The following is a 16,018-nucleotide window of genomic DNA, read 5'->3' on the forward strand; positions in this document are numbered from 1 at the left end:
AAGTTACATATGCCCACCTAGAAAACCAGGATTTCTGCTTGTTGTGGCTGGAATTTGGTGGGTCTCTTTCCCTGTGCATTGCTTTGATTCTAGAAGCTTCAGAGATCTATATGAAATGCAAATTGGGGTCTTTTGGGGGGGCAAGTTTTCTCAAACTTGGCCACACATTGGAATCACCTGGGGACCTTGTAAACATCCTTTATTCAGGTGTTCCAGACCAATTAAATCAGAATCTCCAGGTGACTCCAATGTGCAGCCAAGTTTGAGAACCCCTGTAGCTCACCACTATAATCTGGAAATTAGTCACTATGACCAAAGGAACTAGAAAGCAAGTAGATTGTTTCTTGCAAGTCCCAACTTAGAAGTTTCGATTAAGCCACACTGATTAGTGTGGCAAAGCATAGCATTTCAAGCTATGTCTGCATGATATTAAACACATTGATGAAAAAAGGAAAAGCCAGCCATTTAACCATTTTAAATTACTTTACCAAGCAGAAACAGCAAGCTATTTATGTAAGTGGTATATTTTGTAATATTTGGCATTAATCCTAGTTCTGTAGAGAAAAAGAACCATTAGGACGTATATATAGATAGAAGGAAAACTATTATAAGGAGTTGGCTCACGTGACTATGGAGGATGACAAGTTTCAAGATCTGCAGGGTGAGTCACAGAAAGAGACCCAGGAGACCCAAAAGGCCAGCAGGCTCAAGACCCAGGAGGAGCCTGTGTTTGAGTTTGAGTCCAAGGGCAGGAAAAAGCTGTTGTTCCAGTTCAAAGGCAGGAGGAATCCCCATTTACTTGTGAGGGGGTCAGACTTTTTGTTGTTGTGCTAAGGCCTTCAACTGATTGGATGAGGCCCACGCACATTAAGGAGGGCAATCTGCTTTACTCAGTCTACTGAATCAAATGTTAATCTCATCCAAGCACACCCTCATGGAAACAGCTAGAATAAGGTTTGACCAAATATCTGGGCACCCTATAGCCCAGTCAAGTTGGCACATAAAATTAAACATTACACAGGGTCCTATCACTTACCTTCTAACCTCCTGGGCTAATATTCCACTTTTATAGACACAGTTACATTCCAAATAACTCTCAGATGATGAGATTCTTCAAGTGAACTCCTTTCAATGGTTCCTTCTCATCTTGTGGACAATTGCAATCACAGTTAATAACAGTTAACATTGAGTACTTAATATTTGCCAGATGTTGTGTTCAGCGTTTTACCTGTAGTATCTAATTTACCTTCCAAAAAAACATGAAGTAGGGACTACTCAGTTTGCAAATGAGGGAATTAGGACTTAGAGAAGACAAGTCATTTGTCCCAGTTTTCACAGCATGTAAGCAGAATGGCACTAGAACCTAAGATCTTTTAAAATATGTTTGACCCCTTGTGCGCCCCCCCTCGTTTTTTATATTGTATTTTGAAAAATTTTAAGCCTATATTGTTTCTTTCCATAGCCAATGATCTTAAATTATTGCTTTCTAAAACACCATGTGATAAAAGCAGTAAGTGTACATAAGGTATAGTAAGAACATAAAGCAAAGAATACCCTTATCTTCAATGAAGAGTTAAAGCTTCACGGGGGTGGGACAGCTAAGCTGACCCTTGAAGTTGGATTACAGTGGGAGACCATCAAAGTTGAGGGGGTACATGCATAAAGGACAGAGGCTTGCTGTACCTAGCAAGTTCAGATTGCTGCAAGGATCTTGGCCTTACTTCAGTCCAAGTGCCAGGAGGGAAGGGCTGAGAGATGAGGCTGAACAGGTAGACAGGGACTGATCACTGTGAGTTTAGATTGTATTCTCCAGATTAAGTAGAGAGATATGATCAGATGGCACTGATGAGGATCCCTCTGGAGCAGGCAGCAGGATGAAGTGTAGATTGGAAGGGAGCACATTAGAGAAGGGAAGATGGTTGAGGGACAGAAAATACAGTTACCTCTCTGGTTCGGCTTTAAAGAAAAGTAGATTTCAGCAGTTCAAGATGTTGTTTGGTCAGACATGCTCAAAAAAGATGGATTAGGAATATACACAGTGGGAGGTAACCCCTGAATATCAACTCAAATTAACATAACATAGCAAAGTCCATGGATTACATGAATTCATTATTTCACTCAAAAACACCTATTGAGTGCCTACTTTTCCAGTCATTTTTGTTGGAGCTGGGGATACAGAGAGGGACCCAAAACTTCCCTACTCTCACAAAATCTACATTGCAGTGGGGCAACATCAGAAAATATAAGTGCATAAATAAAATATAGTTTCAGGTGGAGATAAGTGCTATGAAGAAAAGTAAAGTGTGGTAAAGTAAAGTGAGTGAGTTTGCAGGCAGGATGGAAGATGAGTGACTGTTTTGTATAGGGTGGTCGGGGAAGGGCACTCTGACGAGGTGATGTTTGTGTAGGGAATGGAACAGAATAAAGGAGTGAGCCAGGCAAGACCTAGGAGAACCTCCTAGACAATGGGAACAGCACACACAAAGGCCCTGAGGCAGGAATGAAGTTGGTGTGTTCACAGAAGAGCAAAAGGCCAGGGTAGCTGGAATAAGTTAGGGGGTGAATACACGGAGATGAGGCCAGAGAGAGAGGCCGAGGCCAGGACTTGGAGTCTAGGGTAAGGAAAATAAGTCAGTGATGACCAGCCTGAAAATAGGAGTACCACAGGGAAGGAAAGCTTCTGAGCAACGACTTATTTCCTCTGAGGAGGTCACATGGACAGGGAGAAGGATATAATGAGGAAGATGATTTTGTTTGGTGTAGAATGAATTTATCAGAATCCTGATTTACAAAATGACCTAGTAAATCTATGGCTGACATTGACCCTAATTTACTTTGTGTTAATTTTGAAAGTGAAGTAGAGCTAAGAAGTCCTCCAAGCTGTACTTTAATACATTCATTTCTTTCTTCTCTGTAGAAAGGAATAGACAAGTAATTTTACCTATTATTCACAGTCTTTGATGAGAATCTGAGCAGGTATCTTGATGAAAATATTCAGAAATTTACCTGGCGTCCCTTCAGTGTTGACAAGGAGGACAAAGAGTTTGTGAAGTCCAACCGAATGCATGGTATGAAAAATGTTTTTCCCTCCTGTAAAGAAAGTCATAATTGCATTTGAAGTGAAAATGTTTGGAATGCTTTATCTTAAGTTTGGTTTCTTGGGTATTGTTCTTGGTCATGAGTAAAATATTTCGTGGCTTCAGACGCACAAGGTATGGTGAAACCTCCCTGTCTCTAGAGATGTGAAACTTAATTAATACTTCTAAAGCCTTAGATAAAGCAATACAAAATTTGAACTAGCAAAGATCACAGTACATCATAAATGTAGAAAATTACTGACAAAATGCCCTCCCTTGGGTTTGCAATAATGTCATTAAGTCTGATAATCCAGCTGTTAGTTGGAGATAATTATTATCCAGCAAGGCATCTCTTACCAAGTTGTATGTATAACTATCTAAAGTGTTAATCTGTAAAACATTAGCCATTCCTATCCAAGATCTTCATGTAGGAGAAATTAGTTAATTATCCTTCTCTGTCTCTTTTATATCAGTTGTTAACAATAGCAAACCCACATGGTAATTGGTGTAACATGGGATTCTTGTTAGTCTTGGAGAGATTACCCAAGGTGGCAGAGTAATGCACAAGAGTCCAAACTCAAATGGCCACCAGAATGTGGAGTCAACAAAAATGCCTAGAGGGAAGAGATCAAGGTGGTGGAGTAGGAGAATGTGGAACTCATCTCCTCCCACAAACACATCAAAAACACTTCTACAGGATACAGAGGAAGATGACAGAAGAGTAAGACGCGGAGATCACCTTCCTCCCCACAGATACATCAGAAATACATCTACACGTGGAACAACTCCTACAGACACCTGCTGAATGCTGGCAGAAGACCTCGGACCTCCCAAAAGGCAAGAAACGCCCCACGTACCTGGGTAGGGCAAAAGAAAAAAGAAAAAACACAGACAAAAGAATAGGGATGGGACCTGCTCCAGTGGGAGGGAGCTGTGAAGGAGGAAAGGTTTCCACACACTAGGAAGCTCCCCCGGGCGGAGACTGCGGGTGGCGGAGGGGGGAAGCTTCAGAGCCACGGAGGAGAGCGCAGCAACAGGGGTGCGGAGGGCAAAGCGGAGAGATTCCTGCACAGAAGATCGGTGCGGACCAGCACTCACCAGCCCAAGAGGCTTGTCTGCTCACCTGCCGGGACGGACGGGGGCTGGGAGCTGACGCTCAGGCTTCGGAGGACAGATCCCAGGGAGAGGACTGGGGTTGGCTACGTGAACACACCCTGAAGGGGCTAATGCGCCACAGCTAGCCAGGAGGGAGTCCAGGAAAAAGTCTGGAGCTGCCAAAGACACAGGAGAATTTTTCTTCCCTCTTTGTTTCCTGTTGCGCGAAGAGAGAGGATTAAGAGCGCTGCTTAAAGGAGCTCCAGAGATGGGCGCGAGCCGCGGCTAACAGCGTGGACCCCAGAGACGGGCATCAGACGCTAAGGCTGCTGCTGCTGCCACCAAGAAGTGTGTGTGCGAGCACAGGGCACTATACACAACTCCCCTCCCAGGAGCCTGTGCAGCCCGCCACTGCCAGAGTCCCGTGATCCAGGGACAACTTCCCCGGGAAAACGCATGGCGCGCCGCAGGCTGGTGCAATGTCATGCTGGCCTCTGCTGCTGCAGGCTTGTCCCACACTCCGTCCCCCTCTGTCCCCCTGGCCTGAGCGAGCCAGAGCCCCCCAATCAGCTGCTCCTTTAACCCCATCCTGAGCGAAGAACAGATGCCCTCAGGCAACCTACACGCAGAGGCAGGTCCAAATCCAAAGCTGAACTCCAGGAGCTGTGCGAACAAAGAAGAGAAAGGGAAATCTCTCCCAGCAGCCTCAGGAGCAGCAGATTAAATCTCCACAATCAATTTGATGTACCCTGCATCTGTGGAATACCTGAATAGACAACGAAACATCCCAAATTGAGGAGGTGGACTTTAGGAGCAATGAAATATATATGTATTTTTTCCTTTTTCTCCTTCTGTGAGTGTGTTTGTGTATGTTTCTGTGTGTGATTTTGTCTGTATAGCTTTGCTTTTACCATTTCTCCTAGGGTTCTGTCTGTCCGTCTTTTTGGTTTTTTAGTATAGTTTTTAGCACTGGTTATCATTGGTGGACTTGTTTTTGGTTTGGTTGCTCTCTTCTTTCTTTCTTTTTTTAAATTACTTTAAAAAATTATTAATAATAATTTTTTATTTTAGTAACTATTTTATTTTATTTTACCTTCTTCTTCCTTTCTTTCTTTTTTTTCTCCCTTTTATTCTGAGCCGTGTGGAGGACAGGCTCTTGGTACCCGAGCCAGGCATTAGGGCTGTGCCTCTGGGGTGGGAGAGCCAAGTTCAGGGCACTGGTCCGCAAGAGACCTCCCAGCTCCACGTAATATCAAATGGTGAAAATCTCCCAGAGATCTCCATCTCAATGCCAAGACCCAGCTCCACTCAACAACCAGCAAGCTACAGTGCTGGACACCCTATGCCAAACAACTAACAAGACATGAACACAACCCTACCCATTAGCAGAGAGGCTACCTAAAATCATAATAAGCCCACAGACACCCCAAAACACAGCACCAGACGTGGACCTGCCCACCAGAAAGACAAGATCCAGTCTCATTTACCAGAACACAGGCACTAGCCCCCTCCGCCAGGAAGCCTACACAACACAGTGAACCAACTTTAGCCATTGGGGGCAGATACCAAAAACAACGGGAACTACGAACCTGCAGCCTGTGAAAAGGAGACCCCAAACACAGTCAGTTAAGCAAAATGAGAAGAAAGAGAAAGTCAGAGCAGATGAAGGAGCAAGGTAAAAACCCACCAGACCTAACAAATGAAGAGGAAATAGGCAGCCTACCTGAAAAAAATTCAGAATAATGATAGTAAAGATGATCCAAAATCTTGGAAATAGAATGGAGAAAATACAAGAAACGTTTAACAAGGAACTAGAAGAACTAAAGAGCAAACAAACAGTGATGAACAGCACAATAAATGTAATTAAAAATTCTCTAGAAGGGATCAAGAGCAGAATAACTGAGATAGAAGAATGAATAAATGACCTGGAAGATAAAATAGTGGAAATAACTACTGCAGAGCAGAATAAAGAACAAAGAATGAAAAGAGTTGAGAACAGTCTCGGAGACCTCTGGGACAACATTAAACGCACCAACATTCGAATTATAGGAGTCCCAGAAGAAGAAGAGAAAAAGAATGGGACTGAGAAAATATTTGAAGAGATTATAGTTGAAAACTTCCATAATATGGGAAAGGAAATAGTTAATCAAGTCCAGGAAGCACAGAGAGCCCTATATAGGATAAATCCAAGGAGAAACACACCAAGACACATATTAATCAAACTATCAAAAATTAAATACAAAGAAAAAGTATTAAAAGCAACAAGGGAAAAACAACAAATAACATACAAGGGAATCCCCATAAGGTTAACAGCTGATCGTTCAGCAGAAACTCTGTAAGCCAGAAGGGAGGAGCAGGACATATCTAAAGTGATGAAGGGGAAAAACCTACAACCAAGATTACTCTACCCAACAAGGATCTCATTCAGATTTCACAGAGAAATTAAAACCTGTATAGACAAGCAAAAGCTAAGAGAATTCAGCACCACCAAACCAGCTTTACAACAAATGCTAAAGGAACTTCACCAGGCAGGAAACACAAGAGAAGGAAAAGACCTACAATCACAAACCCAAAACAATTAAGAAAATGGTAATAGGAACATACATATTGATAAACACTTAAATGTAAATGGATTAAGTGCTCCAACTGAAAGACATAGACTGGCTGAATGTATACAAAAACAAAACTGGTATATATGCTGTCTACAAGAGACCAACTTCAGACCTAGGGACACATACAGACTGAAAGTGAGGGAATGCAAAAAGATATTCCATGAAAATGGAAATCAGAAGAAAGCTGGGGTAGCAATTCTCATATCAGAAAAAATAGACTTTAAAATAAAGACTATTACAAGAGACAAAGAAGGACACTACATAATGATCAAGGGATCGATCCAAGAAGAAGATATAACAATTGTAAATATTTATGCACCCAACATAGAAGAACCTCAATACATAAGGCAAATACTAACAGCCATAAAAGGGGAAATCGACAGTAACACAAGCGTAGTAGGGGACGTTAACACCCCACTTTCACCAATGGACACATCATCCAAAATGAAAATAAAGAAGGAAACACAAGCTTTAAATGATACATTAAACAAGATGGACTTAATTGATATTTATAGAACATTCCATCCAAAAACAACAGAATACACATTTTTCTCAAGTGCTCATGGAACATTCTCCAGGATAGATCATATCTTGGGTCACAAATCAAGCCTTGGTAAATTTAAGAAAATTGAAATCGTATCAAGTATCTTTTCCGACCACAACGCTATGAGACTAGATATCAATTACAGGAAAAAACTGTAAAAAGTACAAACACATGGAGGCTAAACAATACACTGCTTAATAACCAAGAGATCACTGAAGAAATCAAAAAGGAAATCAAAAAATACCTAGAAACAAATGACAATGAAAACACGACGACCCAAAACCTATGGGATGCAGCAAAAGCAGTTCTAACAGGGAAGTTTATAGCAATACAATCATACCGTAAGAAACAGGAAACATCTCAAATAAACAACCTAACCTTGCACCTAAAGCAATTAGAGAAAGAAGAACAAAAAAACCCCAAAGTTAGCAGAAGGAAAGGAATCATAAAGATCAGAGCAGAAATAAATGAAAAAGAAATGAAGGAAACGAGAGCAAAGATCAACAAAACTAAAAGCTGGTTCTTTGAGAAGATAAACAAAATTGATAAACCATTCACCAGACTCATCAAGAAAAAAAGGGAGAAGACTCAAATCAGTAGAATTAGAAAAGAAAAAGGAGAAGTAACAAGTGACACTGCAGAAATACAAAGGATCATGAGAGATTACTACAAGCAACTCTATGCCAATAAAATGGACAACCTGGAAGAAATGGACAATTTCTTAGAAATGCACAACCTGCCAAGACTGAACCAGGAAGAAATAGAAAATATGAACAGACAAATCACAAGCACTGAAATTGAAACTGTGGTTAAAAATCTTCCAACAAACAAATGCCCAGGACCAGATAACTTCACAGGCGAATTCTATCAAACATTTAGAGAAGAGCTAACATCTATCTTTCTCAAACTCTTCCAAAATATAGCAGAGGGAGGAACACTCCCAAACTCATTCTACAAGGCCACCGTCAGCCTGACACCAAAACCAGACAGAGATGTCACAAAGAAAGAAAACTACAGGCCAATATCACTGATGAACATAGATGTAAAACTCCTCAACAAAATACTAGCAAACAGAATTCAACAGCACATTAAAAGGATCATACACCATGATCAAGTGGGGTTTATCCCAGGAATGCAAGACTTCTTCAATATGCTCAAATCAATCAATGTCATATACCATATTAACAAATTGAAGGAGGAAAACAATATGATCATCTCAATAGATGCAGAAAAAGCTTTTGACAAAATTCAACACCCATTTATGATAAAAATCCGCCAGAAAGTAGTCATAGAGGGAACTTACCTCAACACAATAAAGGCCATATATAACAAACCCACAGCCAACATCCTCCTCAATGGTGAAAAACTGAAACCATTTCCACTAAGATCAGGAACAAGACAAGGTTGCCCACTCTCACCACTATTATAGTTTTGGAAGTTTTAGCCAGAGCAATCAGAGAAGAAAAAGAAATAAAAGGAATACAAAGTGGAAAAGAAGAAATAAAGCTGTCACTGTTTGCAGATGACATGATACTATACATAGAGTATCCTAAAGATGCTACCAGAAAACTACTAGAGTTAATCAATGAATTTGGTAAAGTAGCAGGATACAAAATTAATGCACAGAAATCTCTTGTATTTCTATACACTAATGATGAAAAATCTGAAAGTGAAATTAAGAAAACACTCCCCTTTACAATTGCAACAAAAAGAATAAAATATCTAGGAATAAACCTACCTAAGGAGACAAAAGACCTGTATGCAGAAAATTATAAGACACTGATGAAAGAAATTAAGATACCAACAGATGGAGAGATATACCATGTTCTTGGATTGGAAGAATCAACATTGTGAAAATGACTATACTACCCCAAGCAATCTACAGATTCAGTGCAATCCCTGTCAAACTACCACTGGCATTTTTCACAGAACTAGAACAAAAAATTTCACAATATGTATGGAAACACAAAAGACCCCAAATAGCAAAAGCAGTCTTGAGAAAGAAAAATGGAGCTGGAGGAATCAGGCTCCCTGACTACAGATTATACTACAAAGCTACAGTAATCAAGACAGTATAGTACTGGCACAAAAACAGAAATATAAATCAATGGAACAGGATAGAAATCCCAGAGACAAACCCACGTACATATGGTCACCTTATCTTTGATAAAGGAGGCAAGAATATACTGTGGAGAAAAAACAGCCTCTTCAATAAGTGGTGCTGGGAAAACTGGACAGCTACATGTAAAAGAATGAAATTAGAACAGTCCCTAACACCATGCACAAAAATAAACTCAAAATGGATTAAAGACCTAAATGTGAGGCCAGACACTATCATACTCTTAGAGGAAAACATAGGCAGGACACTCTATGACATAAATCACAGCAAGATCCTTTTTCACCCACTTCCTAGAGAAATGGAAATAAAAACAAAAATAAACAAATGTGACCTGATGAAACTTAATAGCTTTTGCACTGCAAAGGAAATCATAAACAAGTTGAAAAGACAACCCTCAGAATGGGAGAAAATATTTGCTAATGAAGCAACTGACAAAGGATTAATCTCCAAAATTTACAAGCAGCTCATGCAGCTCAATATGAAAAAAACAAAAAACCCAATCCAAAAATGGGCAGAAGACCTAAATAGACATTTCTCCAAAGAAGATATGCAGGTTGCCAGCAAACACATGAAAGAATGCTCAGTATCATTAATCATTAGAGAAATGCAAGTCAAAACTGCAATGAGATATCATCTCACACTGATCAGAAGGGGCATCATCAAAAAATCTACAAACAATAAATGCTGGAGAGGCTGTGGAGAAAAGTGAGCCCTCTTGCACTGTTGGTGGGAATGTAAACTGATACAGCCACTATGGAGAACAGTATGGAGGTTCCTTAAAAAGCTAAAAATAGAACTACCATATGACCCAGCAATCCCACTACTGGGCATATACCCTGAGAAAACCATAGTTCAAAAAGAGTCATGTACCACAATGTTCATTGCAGCTCTATTTACAATAGCCAGGACATGGAAGCAACCTAAGTGTCCATCAACAGATGAATGGATGAAGAAGATGTGACACATATATACAACGGAATATTACTGAGCCATAGAAAGAAAGGAAATTGCGTTATTTGTAGTGAGGTGGATGGATCTAGAGCCTGTCATACAGAGCGAAGTAAGTCAGAAAGAGAAAAACAAATACTGTATGCTAACACATACATATGGAATCTTAAACAAACAAACAAAAAATGGTCATGAAGAAGCTAGGGGCAAGATGGGAATAAAGACGCAGAACTACTAGATTGATGTGATGTACCACATTAAGAAACTGAAGAGTAAAAACTATATGATCACCTCAATAGATGCAGAAAAAGCTTTTGACAAAACTCAACACTCATTTATGATAAAAATTCTCCAGAAAGTTGGCATAGAGGGAACATACCTCAACATAATTAAGGCCATATATGACAGCTCCACAGCTAACATCATACTCAGTTGTGAAAAGCTGAAAGCATTTCCTCTAAGATCAGGAACAAGACAATGATGCCCACTCTCACCACTTTTATTCAATAAAGTATTTGAAGTCCTAGCCACAGCAATCAGAGAAGAGAAAGAAATAAAAGGCATTCAAATTGGAAAGGAAGAAGTCAAAATGTCATTGTTTGCAGATGGCATGATACTATACTTAGAAAATCCTAAAGACATTACCAGAAAACTACTAGAGCTCATCAATGAATTCAGTAAAGTTACAGAATATAAAATTAATATATAGAAATCTGTTGTATTTATACACACTAACAATGCATTATAAGAAAAAGAAATCAAGGAAACAATCTCACTTACCATCACATCAAAAATAATAAAATACCTAGGAATGAACCTACCCCAGGAGGTAAAGGACCTGTACTCAGAAAACTATGACACTGGTGAAAGAAATTGAAGGCAACAAAAACAGATGGAAAGATACTGTGTTCTTGGATAGTAAGAATCAATATGTTAAAATGACGATTCTACTCAAGGCAATCTACAGATTCAATGCAATCCCTATAAAAATACCAAGGGTATTTTTCACAGAACTAGAACAAATAATTCTATTATTTTTTCTTTTATCCCAGTTTAATTAATCACATTAAAAAATTAATTTTTATTAGAGTATAGCTGATTTATAATGTGTTAGTTTCTGCTGTACAGCAAAGTGAATAAATTATACATATATCCACTATTTTTAGATTCCATCCCCATATAGGTCATTACAGAGTATTGAGTAGAGTTCCTTGCACTACACAGTACATTTTTATTAGTTATCTATTTTATTTATAGTAGTGTGTATATGTCAATCCCAATCTCCCAATTTATCCCTTCCTCCCTTTCCACCTTGGTAACCATAAGTTTGTTTTCTACATCTGTGACTCTATTTCTGTTTTGTAAATAGGTTCATTTGTACCATTTTTTTAGATTCCACATATAAGTGAAATCATATATTTGTCTTTGTCTGACATACTTCACTCAGTATGACAATATCTAGGTCCATCCATGTCACTGCAAGTGGCATTATTTCCTTCTGTTTTATGGATGAGTAATATTCTATTGTATATATGTACCACATCTTCTTTATCTATTCACCTGTCAATGGACATTTAAGTTGTTTCCATGACCTGGCTGTTGTAAATAGTTCTGCAATGAACTTTGGGGTGCATGTATCTTTTTGAATTATGGTTTTCTCCAGATATATGCCCAGGAGTCACATTGCTGGGTCATATGGTAGCTCTATTTTTAGTTTTTTAAGGAACCTCCATACTGTTCTCCATAGTGGCTGTACCAATTTACATTTCCACCAACAGTGTAGGAGGGTTCCCTTTTCTTCACACCCTCTCCAGCATTTATTATTGGTAGATTTTTTTGATGATGGCCATTCTGACCAATGTGAGGTGATATCTCATTGTAGTTTTTATTTGCATTTCTCTAATAATTAGTGATGTTGAGCATAGAACAAATAATTTTAAAATTTATATGGGAACACAAAAGACCCCAAATCTCAAGAAAGAACAGAACTGGAGGATTCATGCTCCCTGACATCAGACAATATACAAAGCTATAGGAATCAAAACAGTTTGGTACTGGCACATAAACAGACACATAGATCCACAGAAGAGAATAGTGAGCCCAGAAATGCACCCACGCACTTATGGTCAATTACTCTATGACAAAGGGGGCAAGAATATACAACGGAGAGAAGACAGTCTCTTCAATAAGTGGTTCTGGGAAAACTGGAAAGCTACATGTAAAGGAATGAAATTAGAACATTCTATAACACCATATATGAAAATAAAATTAACATGGATTAAAGATCTAAATGTAAGACTGGATACAATGAAACTCCTAGAGAAAAACATTCGCAGAACACTCTTTGACATAAATCCCAACAATAGTTTTTTGGATCTGCCTCCTAAATTAAGGGAAATAAAAGCTAAACTAAACAAATTGGATCCAACTAAATGTAAAAGCTTTTACACAGCAAAGGAAACCATCGATAAAATGGAAAGACAACCTACTGAATGGGAGAAAATATTTGCAAATGATATGCCTGATAAGGGATTAATAGCCAACATATATAAACAGCTTGTACAACTCAAAATCAAAGAAGCAAACAACCTGATTAAAAATGGGCAGAAGGGGCTTCCCTGGTGGCGCAGTGGTTGAGAGTCCACCTACCGATGCAGGGGACACAGGTTCGTGCCCTGTTCCGGGAAGATCCCACATGCCGTGGAGCGGCTGGGCCCGTGAGCCATGGTCACTGAGCCTATGTGTCCGGAGCCTGTGCTCCACAACGGGAGAGGCCACAACAGTGAGAGGCCCACGTACCGCAAAAAAAAAAAAAAAAAAAAAAATGGGCAGAAGAACTGAGTAGACACTTTTCCAAAGAGGAAATGCAGATGGCCAATAGGCACGTGAAAAGATGTTCAATGTTGCTAGTCATCTGAGAAATGCAAATCAAAACCACAATGAGATATCACCTCACACCTGTCAGAACAGCTATTATCAAAAAGAACACAAATAGCAAATGTTGGCAAGGATGTGGAGAAAAGGGAACCCTCCTACACAGTTGGTGGGAATGTAAATTGGTACAGCCACTGTGGAAAACAGTATGGAAGTGTCTCAAAAAACTAAAAATAGAACTACCATATGACCCAGCTATTCCACTCCTGGGTATATATATATTCAAACAAACAAAAAACCCCAAAACCACTAATTTGAAAAGATACATGCAGGACTTCCCTGGTGGTCCAGTGGTTAAGACTCTGGACTTCCAATGCAGGGGGCCCAGCTTCAATCCCTGGAAGGGTAACTAAGATCCTGCATGCCACATGGCGTAGCCAAAATATTTTTAAAAAGAAAGAAAGGAAAAGATACATGCACTCCAATGTTCATAGCAACATTATTTACAATTGCCAAGATATGGAAGCAACCTAAGTGTCCGTGAAGAGATGAAATGGATAAAGACATGGTATATATATATATATAGGAGGAAATAAAACTCAGCCATAAAAAGGAATGAAATTCTGCCATTTGCTACTATGTGGATGGTCCTAGAGAGTATTATGCTTAGTGAAATAAGTCAGACAGAGAAATACAAATACTGTATGTTTCACTTATATGTGGAATCTAAAAAGTAAAACAAATGAATGTATATAACAAAAAAGAAACAGACTCAGACATAGAGAATAAACTAGGGGTTACCAGTGGGGAGAGAGAAGGGTGAAGGGGCAAGATAGGGCTATGGGATTAAGAGAAAATAACTACTATGAATAAAATAAATAAGCTATAAGGATATATTGTACAACACAGGGAAATATTACCATTATTTTATAATAACTTTAAATGTAGTATAATGTATAAAAATATTGAATCACTATGTTGTACACCTAAAACTCGTATAATATTGTAAATCAAATATACTTCAATAAAAATTTTCTTCAGTGCTTAAAGCAAGCATGGTGAGATAACAGGCCTTGTCTTAGGACCAAGCATAACATCTGATTATTGGGAAACAATAAACAAATGTTTATTAAACATTATGGGAAAAATTATGGGAAACATTATGGGAAAATAATGAAATAGCACTTTCCCTCTCTCCCAAGGAAGTCCAAAAACAGTTCAAGGTTCCAAGTGATGCACAGCACCAGCTCAGACTCCTGTGGTCCTGGATGTTCTGTTCCAACAGAGTCCCCTCTTGGACCAATGGAAAGCATGGAATAGTGCACCTTCAATATCATCTTCTATGAAAAATTTTGTTATAACTGAATACAAAATGTAGTTCCTACCTCTCTAGTAGCCAATAGAAAAGGTAAACTCAACTATAAATTAGGAAGCATAACAATTCCTTAGTGGAGAAGCTAGGTTGCAAAAGAAATTTATCATGAGAGGCCTGTATATAGAAAACAGAAAACAGTCTAATGGACCATGTCAAATCCAGCCCCATCCTGGTTTGGCAATTTGAAATACATCTGTATATTTTGAACATGTAGAATATGTCATTTTTCAAGGAAAATTACATGTTTTACTTTAAATTTCACATTAATTATAAATTAAATTTTGTCTCCAGTCTTGCTTGCATGAGTGGGAGAAAGTTGGCAACAATACCAAAGAGAAAATGCCTTATATAGCATACAATGATTTGCATTGCTCGTATTATATAGTCTATATTCAACGCTGTTTGTTGAATGTCTGAATGAATGTTCCAGAAAGAGAGGCTTTTTGGGGGGGTTGGGGGGCATGCTATTTGGCTTGTGGGATCTTAGTTCCCTGACCCAGGCCCTCAGGCCCTTGGCAGTGAGACCGCGGAGTCCTAACCAGTGGACCACAAGGGAATTCCCGGGAAAGAGAGGCTTTAAACTAGAGCTCCAAGGCAACAGAGGATTCTCTACCAGCCAGCCAAGGACTAAATTATTAGCATCACAATCTACAACGATATCTCTTTAACATTCAACAGACAAGACTTAGTTTATTTGCAAGAGCATTATCAAAGATTTTTTTCAGAAAATGTGATATTCTTCTCAGCAGCCCCAGGGCTTCTTGGAATTTCTACTAATAATTCCAGATATTTGAGTAAAATTACCAAGCACCCCTCAATCTGCAGATAAAGAAACAAAAAGTAATTTTATTTGACAATGAGATTGTAACAGATCATTCATGTACATGATGAATGGGCATTAGAAGGAGTGGGAGTGGGAATATCTCTCTAAGGGCCACCAAGCATGAGACATAATTAGGTGTAGTCACCCTTCAGTGCTATTCAATCACGGCATTCATCCCCCTGAGTGGGAATGTGGTTTCTCAATTCTTCTCAAGGCACTGCTCCAGGTAACCACTATTGATGGATTGAGGTTGATATAAAAGAGAAAAACAATTTGCATTTCTGGAGATACAAAATGTTTTCATATCTAAGTGATCATTATTCAAAGTTCTGTCAGTTATTTTATTGGGGAATGGAAATCAAAGTTATCATAAGGCTAAATTATTTACTCAAGGGCCAACCTCTTATAACTTAGTGTCCCTTCCCCCCACCCCAAAATCCCTCTCCACTGACTAGACATGCAAATATAATGTCAATCAACTGCAATTTTTTCTAATGATGCAAGATCCATGAAATCAGTGAAGAGATGTGTGATAACTTCTAGAATCAAAT

This window comes from Delphinapterus leucas, chromosome 7, assembly GCF_059928025.1.
Source record: "Delphinapterus leucas isolate spDelLeu-1000000601 "Yukka" chromosome 7, BTC_Dleu_Yukka2, whole genome shotgun sequence".
NCBI classification, from domain to species: Eukaryota; Metazoa; Chordata; class Mammalia; order Artiodactyla; family Monodontidae; genus Delphinapterus; species Delphinapterus leucas.